Here is an 8,717-nt window from a genome sequence, read left to right as displayed (position 1 = left end):
CGCGGAAAGGCAGCGTGCGTGCTCCCGAGCGGCCGCGGCTGCCGGAGGGAGGAGGAGCCCAAGGCGGAGGTCGCGAAGAGCAGCCGGCGCCCCCTGGCGCCCGCCCCGCCTCGCGACGCGCACGCCTCGCCTCCCGATCCTCGTAACCTCCGCCGAGGAGAACCGTCCGCACAATCGTCGGGAGCGCAGATTAGAGCGCTTACGCCACTCATACGCATGACCGCGGCGTTTTGCGCCAGATGGGTTGATTCAGAAAATCGCCGCCGGGCACGCTCTCCTCTCGCTGTCTTTGTAGGGTGGCCAGATGCAAAACTGATTTTTGCAATCTTATCTGCCATGTGTATATATAAGCGATACAACGTTTAACCATAAAGGACAAGACCCCGGTACCTGCAGGAAAAGGCATTTATTTCAGCAGCTGTAGCTCACATGACAAATTATATTGGCTGAAATTCCCACTTCCATCAGGTGCTGGAGCCTTGTCCGCTCTTGAATCTCGTCATCCCATTAACTCACCTTCCAAGAAAAAGGACATGAGCAGTCACCAAATGTTTGCCTTGGGCCCCAGAACCTACTGCAAGCAAAAACATAAAGACAAGATACCGCTGCAAAATACAGCATTAGGGTGCAATGTAATGCATCTTTAGGCAGGAAAAAGTCCTGCAAGTTTTTTTTTTCTGCCCTAACATGCATAGGATGCCCCTTTAATGCCGTTTCTGTTTTCACCAGTTGTGCAAGAGTGAGAAACAGTTCATCTGCTCTCCTGAAGACTGCTCCCGACTCCTTCCCTTGAGAGTTTCCTATTGGAGGGCTCAAAGTTGGAACTGGGCCTTGCTTACGCTATCAAACAATTTTGCTCCATATTTAATCATAACAGGTTGCACATGTAAGGCAGAAATTGCCTGCTCTGGAATCTCACTAGCCTCGCTCACCATGGCCTCTTTCATGTATGGTTAACAGGACAGACTACAACTCCCAGGAATCTTTCCCTCTGAAAGAAAAGAACTAAAGCTGTTACTGATCTATATAGGCTCTGATTGTTTGTATGGCTATTTGTGCTTTGGGGGCTAATTGCTCCTCTGAGAAGCCCTGCTTTCTCTACCACCTATCTTGAAACAGTCAGTGAATATAAGCAACAAGCAAATAATGGGCACGCAGTGGTTGAACAAGAAGTGGGAAGACCCAAGATTAAAACCCGGCTGGGCCACACAGGGTGCCCTTGAGCCCATTGCTGCCTTTCACCCTCATCTACCTCATGGCGTTGCTGTGAGGACAAAATAGGGAAAGGGCAAACCCTATACACCCAAGCTCTTTGGCAAATGGCGCAATGTAACCATCATAAATAAATCTGCCAGCAGAAACACATATAGCCCAAGGCTGTGGAATAGCTTCCTCTTTCACTTGAAGAAGTGTTCCTCTTTCCTTGCCTTCTGTAAACCCTTCCTTTTAAAAAAATCAGAACTTCAGGATTTTGTGATGATCCAGTGAAACTTCCTCTAGCTGATGCGTGCTGAGGCCTCATCGCCTCTTTCTGCCCTATTCACTAAGGCAGAACCAGTCAATCCAGTTGGTCCCCAGGGTTGCCATCCTTTCCCTAGCAGGACTTCTACCTGCTCACATCCCTGCCTATCCCACAGAGACACCCTTTTTCCAGCCTCTTGATGGGGGAAACAACATGGGTTTAATATGCATTTAAACTGCATCAACAGCTCTGGCAGAGACAGACCTCCTGGCCTTCTCCTGCTCCCCGAAAACACCACAAAGAGACCCTAGAGAAAGGAGTGACGTATGGAAGGAGGACCTTCTGGAAGCAGTCATTCCTCTGGCAGGAGGTGGGTCCTGGGTCAAACCCCGTTACATTTCAGCCAGTCATGCAGCTTTTAAAGGAGCAGGAGCAGCATGACCAAGAAAGCAGGCAGCTGGTTTATTTCCTCCTCTAGCTCTAGCTCCATAACAAAGTACCTCACTCACAGGGTGAACCCCAACCAGAACAAAAGCCGCCTGTGCCTCCATCCTGCAGGTCCTGAGGGGAAATTTGCACCCTTTCTTTTCTTCCTATTGCAACAGAGCAACACATTTAAACAAGCAGTGGCCTTCCATGAACCTACCCTGGGATTGCACTGCCTTCCCCAAGCTGGTGCCCTGAGAATGATGGGAGTTATAATCCAAGGCATCCAAAGGTACTATTCCATCCATTTGTCCTAATATAAATATGTACAGGTCACACAAACAGTGAATGCATGACTGATATGTGTGCTGAAATCCTCATTCCATTTCTGTTCCTCCAGTTTCAGAACTCACGCGATCCATTCTGCATAACATTGTTGTCCTCCGTTTTACACTGTTCCGTTTCATCTATCTAACAGTGGGGCCCTGGTTCACGGCCCGTGAAAACAGCCTTGCAGCTGACTACGCTTAGCTGCTTGGAGGCTGCCACATGTGACAAAAGGGTATTTTTGTCTCACCATCACAGTCCTGCCCTAAAGTTGGTTTCGACATGAGTAGCTGCAACCACAAGGAGCCGCTTCATACAAGCATTGTGGCATGAGCTGAAGTGGACTCAATTCATTATGCTGGTTTTGGCTTTTAAAGCCAAGGGCTTAGGCCCTACTTATCTAAAGTACTATGAATTTTTCATTACTCCTTAAATAATGAAAATCAAAGAAGTCCCATGCCAGGGTCCCTACCGTCCAAAGTTCATAGGATGGCTATGGGATGTGGAGCAGGGCCTGCCATATTTCCTTGTTCAAAACTGTTAGGGGCCTGCATTCTAGGAGTGCACAGAAGCAGAGCCAAGAGTAGATGGAGTTATAAAAATCATTCTTATTGTTATCATCAATACACAATGCAGAAAAATGCATTCCCTTCTAGGTATTCTCTGTTGCCAACTTCCCTTCATTAGCACTGTAGCAGAGACAGACCAGGGAGGAGGATGAGCATCATCATCATCATCTGGCATAATAGCTGCACTGGGTGCAACTGGGAATTGCCCAGATGCCTGAATTGTTCTCATGTGGTGGCCAGTAGGTCCCCAGGCCTGATCCAGATTAGCATTTTCCAACCTGACATCCTCCAGACATGCTGGATTATAGTTCCCATCATGCCTGCCTGTGCACAGTGGGGGAGACTGGAGGTATAGTCCAGCTTATCTGGGGGGCCCAGATGGGAGAAGGCTGATCTAGAGAGCAACCCCTTTTCAGTAGTGGGAGCTCACCCATGGAATTCTTGATGGATTCCATCAGCAGAAAGGCTAACCTTCCCCACAGGTACATCCAAGAGAATGGCAGCCAGAGCCAAGCAGAGCGACTAAAGCTCACTTAGGCAATTTCCTGGAAGGAGAGTGGTGGGGACCTGAGGCTCTCCAGATGTTGTTGGACGTAAGAATACATCAGCCATACAGTCTGGGGGCTGATCGAGGCTGGAGCGCCACAGCTGCCCCAACCCAAAGGCAGGGCATCACAAGATTGGCCAAAACTGTTTTTGGAAAACTTTTAAGAGAGTATGTTTTAAACTAAAAAGTTGTTATTTTGATCCTTATCATGTGTGGGAGTTTGCTTGTTGCTTTTTTTAGTGTCTTTCTTTTTATTGTTCTTTTTTCACTCTGTCTACTTACTATAGTTTTTTTTCTAGTTTGGTGTGGTCTTTTTTCCACCATCTGTGAACCACTCAGACAATACCATAGAATGTTAGCCACATTTAATACTACAATTGATGTGACGGCTCATGAAGTGGCTTGCATGAGTAAATCTGCCATCCGTGATCTGGAGAAAGAGGACGGAACAAATCTTTCACTTGTTGATTTCTATGAATAATATTGCAATCAAATCTGCGATACCGTTCTGCAGGAGCAGATGCCTCCAGGATAAACATGTTGGTTTGTTTTGCAGTGTTTTTCCCCACTGCTCATAGATCCTCCCACACAGGCTTTTTCATGGCAAAAGACACGTGTTGTTCGGCCACTGGGTTATTATAAACGAATGTGAACTTGAAGCCTGCCTTAATGAGCAGGGAGTGGAGCTGCGGGATTAGCCCTGCCCCTGGCATTATTCCGCTCCAGCGTCTGTGCCAGGGAGAAGCCTTTGTGTGCACAGCTACTTGCCTGCAGGCTTCCTCCTTGCAGACCTTTGTGCAGATGATGTCTGCGTGGTTCACTAATCGGGAGTTTATTTTATTAAAATTTTATTAAGTGAACTTACATGGACATAATTAAACACCACTAATAAACATAAATAAACAATACAATAATAACAGTGCTACCTCTACAAGGACCAACAAATCATGCTATTTAATGTTATTAATGCAGGTTGTCTCACTTCCACTTTCCTTCCAGAATTGCACTGACTCTTGTGATGGTTCACACCCCTTTCCTTTTATTAAGACATATTCAATAAACGTCTCCAAATATTTTCCAAATTATTTTCACTTATCAAGCCTTATTTCCATGTAATATCGCGAGTTCACTTGTCATTAATAGGTATAATCCATATTTCTTTAGACCAGGCACCTATTTGATTATCACCTTTTATTTTCCAATTCCTTGCTATTATTAATCTTACTCCTGTTAATAAATTTGTCACCTTTAGTATGTGCAGCCGAATCCTATGCACATTTACTCAGGAATAAATTTTGCTCATGGAATTATTTCTGAGTAACTGTGCATAGTTTCACAGACTTGGGTTACTTTCTGTGCTAGATGTCTATAATCCTATTGAAGTTTAATTTTTCTGTAAATACTCAGTTTTGATCTTTCCCACTTAGGCTGTTACCCAAAGGACACAAAACAAGAGTTTGATAAATAAGCTGTAACCTCAGATCTAGTTGAAGCGTCAGATATAGATCCTATATCTACAGTGACAATCAACTGATTAGAGAGAATTCTAATGCCCTGTTCAGTTCCTCCTTGAGACTCTGTATTTATTCAATGATAATTAAAAAAAAACTTTAAACCTGGGTCATGGATGTATAGGACTGGGCAAACATAATAAGTATTTCAAATAGCAGAGGAGACGGTGAAGCTGCAAAAGGTGCAGAGTCAAACTTAATTTCAAATTCTGTAACTGCAATTACTGCCATTCAATGCGGCATGCAAATTGTATTTATAGCACAGATCTCAAAATGACAAAACCGCATCATCAGCCCTGACTAATTGAGCTACCCTAAAAACTAACTTACATGTCCAAGTCTGCCTCAAAAGTATTTTCTTCTCAGGTTAAGTCTGGATTTCACTGTAAATCAATTTAGTATGTGAAATTAGATGAAAATATGATTGAAAATATGTATTATCTGCTACATGTCCCTAGCAGCCATAAACTATGGAAGGAACGCTATCCATCTTAGCATGCCAGCAATCTAATGTACTGTAATTCATTTGAAGAGAGAATCCAGACAAGAAGTTTCCAAAACTTGATCAAGATGGAAAATCTAATCTAAATCTAAAATCCAGTCTAACAGTGTTTTGCTCTTTTGACTGGGGAAACAGTCTTAACATAATTTCTGTTTTTAAATTTGTACTTTTCCTTGAGATAAAATGGTTGAGGTATACAGCATTATGTTGGTTGACCGGGAGCATCCTGGAGATCAGAGTAAAAGCAAGATTAAATCTTTGTTAGTCTTTAGATTTTATAGTTGCTTATCTTTTATATAGATTGTAAGATGTTATGGACTTACTCTGCAAGCTGAACAGAGCTTTGGAGCCAGGAAAGAAATGCACTAGATGGAGAGCAGGGGACAGGATTTGGACCAGCCAGGTGGGGGGGACGCTGGGGGTCGTAACTCAGCACATCTGGAGCACAGCAAGTTGGGGAAGGCTGATTTAGACATAATAAAGAGGAAGTCTCTTCTACAGTGCTTTGTTCTTGTCTTCAGGCAGGCCCAAAGGCTCAGATTTCATGTTCTCTCCTCCCCCTGCCAATACATGGCACCTCCCTTCCCCCCTTGACACCTGCTCCATATTCTCTCCCCACCCCAAGTTAACCAGAATGGCTGGAAAACACCGGCCCTTGGGGACATTGGGGTATTTCCAAATAGCAGCCACTGCACCTGCCTGTTAATTGGAAACAGGGTGAGATACAAAGACCACCCCACTCCCTGCATCATTCAGCAGAAATGGGCAACCTCGAATTGCAAGGGCAAACCAACTGTGTGTGCCTGTGGTTCTAGCTATGGGTCAAAGCACAGTCAAAACGTGTCAGGTACATCCATGCTATGGGGGAGATGGAAGCAGATGCCTCAAAGTGTGCCCTGAGTGTGCTTCCTAAATGAATCCAAGGAGGTCCTGCACCCTGCAAGGTTCTTTTTAAATGTTGCTTCTGCAGCTACTCCAGCAAAACTGTTCCAGAAGGTCTAATCTCTAATAAATCTGGATTAGTTTTGATGCTTTTGAATCATAGATTGCTAGTGTTAGAAGACCCCTTAGAGGTGATCAACCACCTACTTGGTGGAGAAAACTGCAGCAAAAATATCCCTGGTAGATGACCACCCAGCCTCTGCTTAAATATGTGCAATGACCAAGAGCTCAATATATCCAATAAGTTAGGAAGTTTCTCTTTTTTACCAGAAATCTGCTTCCCTGCAATTTTCAACCCTTTGTTCAAATCCTGCCCTCTGGAGCAACAGAGAACAAGTCTGCTCTGACTTCTGCATAACAGTCCTTTAGATATTTGAAGATAGCTAGCTATCTTGTCTCCACTTATTTTCTTCAGCCCATACATACCTCGCTCTTCCTCACAGGATTTAGTTTCCAGTTCCTACACCATTCTTGAGTGGCAGTAGCTCAGTGACAGAGTGCATGCTTTGCATGTGGAAGGTCCCAGAAGGTCCCTGGCTTGTCCAGGTAGAGCTAGGAAGGAATCCTGCTTGCATCCGTGAAGAACTGCAGCCAGACAGTGGCAATAGTCCTGGGCTACATAGGCCACTGGCCTTATTCATATACAGCAGCTTCATACGCTCCTGTCTCACTCTCCATGTCTAGCTCGTCAGTGCCCTTTCTAAATGGAGGCATTTGGATCTGGACTGTTCCATCCTCGCTCAAGCACACTCTGGGCTCCACTGGTGGCTCAGTGGAATGGTGTGTCCCTGCGCCACTTCCTTTGTTCGGTGAGTTGTGTTCCCCTTCTCGCAGCATTTGTACATGCCCGATACCATCCTCTGAGCCAAGCACTTCCCCTCCCCAGGCTTTGTATACCAGGAGGTGCCCAGGGCCAGCGGTGCTTGGAACACTCGCCTTTTTCAAGTGTGTTGTGCAGCACCAAAGCACAACTTCAATTCACTCTGAGCACAAGCGAGCATTCACAATTATGGATAGCTGTGGTCTGGTTCTCTAAAGCAGGGACTTCCCCCACCTGAACCAGCCCCAGTGCCGAGATCCTCTTCTCAGCCTTCCTCTGGATGCCGTTCTCAGAAGTGAGGTAGATGGAAAACAAAGAAAGGGTCCATTTTGTGGTGGCACCCTGCTCGTGAAATTCTGCTGTCCGAGTGACTTGTCTGACATTTTCAGCATCAGGTGAAGACGCTTGTACTTGCCCAGGCATTGCGCTCCCTCCCTGTCCACACACACAAGATCTGAACACACACGCCATTCTCTTTCGGTGCTTCCTGTGTCAGGAACTGGTGCTCAGACGAACGGGAGTATCTGAAGGCGAGCAAGGGGCGTGTGAGGGCATTCTGGTCTTGCTGGACTTCGGTTCCCCTTGGCCCAAGCCAGCATAGCCAGTGGTGAGTGATGGTGGTAGGGGCTGCCCAGCAACATCTGGAGGGCCCAGCGTCCCTCATCCTTACTGTAGGAGGCTCAAAAGATCCGTGAGCAGCTGAACTGGCTGCGCACCTGCATGCTGGATCCGAGCCACACCTGAAACCTAACCCTGTTAAGCCGCTTGGAGAGGGGTTTGGGTTCCCTACCTGTGTGCATTAATAGAGGGGGAAGCAGGCAGAGCCCTTCTGTTCCCATGTTGGCATCATTTGAAGCCATCTGGGCCGGCTGGGGATGCTGAAGTCACTTTGGCGTCTCTCGTCTCCGCCTCTTCTCTCTCTCCCCTCCTGCACACACACACACGCTTTTGTTGCTGAACCACCACTCCTGAAGCCAAGAGCTGCAATTAAGCAAAGCTTCCCTCCTCCCAGCAAATTTATTTGGGGTCTATTATACTGTTTTCAGCATGAAGCTGAGGGTGCGTAGTGGGTGGAGTGGGGGGGGGAGAGGAGATGTGTTTTATTGTGCTTACTATGGATTCTCTGCAGCTGTGATGTCTGAATCCAGGAACAAAAGCTTGTGGGGTAAGGAACCCATTGTTTGAAATAAGGCTCATATGGCAACCAAAAGGTGGCAAGAAACTGAACAAAATTAGGCTCTGGCAAAAGCTGAGGCCATCACAAGGCGCTCTAATACCAGGCAAGTCCCTGCTCAGCCCAAAGTGGTTAAAATCACAGGACTGGGACTTGGGAAATCTGGTTCTAGTTCCCACTCAGCCACGGAGCTCACTCTGTGACTGTGGGCCAGTCATAGACTTTCAGCCCAACCTACCTCACAGGGTTGTTGTTGTGGGGATAAGTTTGACAGCAGTAGGAGAATGAGGTAAGCCACTCTGAATTCTTTAAAAAAAGAAAAAGGTGGGATATCCATTTAACTAATTAATCAATTAGCCCAAGCCAGAATTCTAGGCCAGATTTGGGCTGAGTAAAGTTTTGTGTCTTCTGGAAGTGGCCTTTATATGCCAAGTCGA

This window comes from Varanus komodoensis, unplaced genomic scaffold (genome assembly GCF_004798865.1).
Source record: "Varanus komodoensis strain SLA01 unplaced genomic scaffold, ASM479886v1 scaffold6_4, whole genome shotgun sequence".
NCBI lineage: Eukaryota > Metazoa > Chordata > Lepidosauria > Squamata > Varanidae > Varanus > Varanus komodoensis.
Note: the sequence above shows the minus strand (reverse complement) of the source record.